Source organism: Priapulus caudatus, unplaced genomic scaffold (assembly GCF_000485595.1).
Source record: "Priapulus caudatus unplaced genomic scaffold, Priapulus_caudatus-5.0.1 Scaffold1397, whole genome shotgun sequence".
Taxonomy (NCBI): Eukaryota; Metazoa; Priapulida; class Priapulimorpha; order Priapulimorphida; family Priapulidae; genus Priapulus; species Priapulus caudatus.
In genome coordinates, this window is record NW_014578458.1 from 61,338 (window position 1) to 62,751 (window position 1,414).

Here is a 1,414-nt window from a genome sequence, read left to right on the forward strand (position 1 = left end):
AATTGAGTTTTGTGGGACAGGATTGACAGAATTGAGTTTTGTGTTCACAAAATTGAGTTTTGTGGAACAGGATTGACAGAATTGAGTTTTGTGTTCACAAAATTGACTTTATAGGTACAAAAATTCCTGTCCTGCGTGGCGCCCCGTATGCGCTGATTGGCTGTGGAAAGATTGGGGTCCGGAACTGAAGTGGGAAAAATAATTCAGGCGCGTGCTGCGAGCTGGCCAGGTGCACAGCCTAGCTGCGTGGCTTCGAAGCCAGTCGACGGGAACGGGCTAACCGTGACAATGCGTCCCCCCTTAATTAAGCGGGGACGCCAGACACCGCTTACAACACATAGGAACCAGTTAGCCAGTTCCTGTTCTTATGCGTTCGTCTCTTTCTCGCCCGGTGCGTGTCGGCTCAAGAAGTCGGCCCCAACGTTTTCTGCCCCGGGTATCGCCTGTATCCGGAACCTGTACGGTTGCAGTGCAAGCGACCAACGCATCAGCCTGGGGTTGGTCAACTTGGCCACCCCCAAGTACGAGAGAGGGTGGTGGTCAGTTTGCAGGGTAAACTCTCGCCCATAGATCGAGGTAGGTTTGGAACTTACTCCCAGCCCACACAACGGCTAGACATTCACGCTCTACCGCCGCGTATCTCGCCTCGGCTGTGGTTAACTTTTTGCTGGCGTACTCCACGGGGTGCAACACCCCTGCGTGGTCTTGCAGCAAAACCGCCCCCACACCCACATCCGACGCATCCGTACGTACCACGAACTCCTTGTCTATAGGTGGGAGACATCCGTGATATTGGTAGATAAATACTGTGTCTGTGCTCATCAACTATATGATCTTTTGCTGATTACTGTCAAGGTTGGGCTCATCAATACTCAACAAGTACTGATGGAACGCGGACCGAATGTTCTAAGAGTTCTAATTTTGTTGCTAGCAACAATGTTCTTGGTATACAAAATGGATTTATAGACAATAATCAATATTAATATTGATAAGTGACGGGCAGTAGACGAATGACTGAAGCAGATAAAGAATAAATTGCATCCATTAATATGTGTTATGACGTGTCGTATTTGATAATAAAGCATTGTAGGGCCTAACCGTTATTAAAGCATTGCAACTGCGACCCTGCTTATGCAACCTGGGGCTCGTTGTCAGAAACAAATTAGTCTTAACATTAGTCTTAACATTAACTTTGACTCGTAAACCGTTGACGGAAACATCGTAAAGTTACGAGAATGAAAAATCCTAGAAAATTTCCAAGATCCCAAACCCTCTCGTAACTTTAATATTAGGATGAAAATAACGCATTTGCACAAGGAATTACCCGAAGAGTGGTATAACGCAATATATGTTAACGTGCCAGTTCAATTGGCACTATATCAGAAAATCTTCAGGACCTCATGTAGTACGCGTG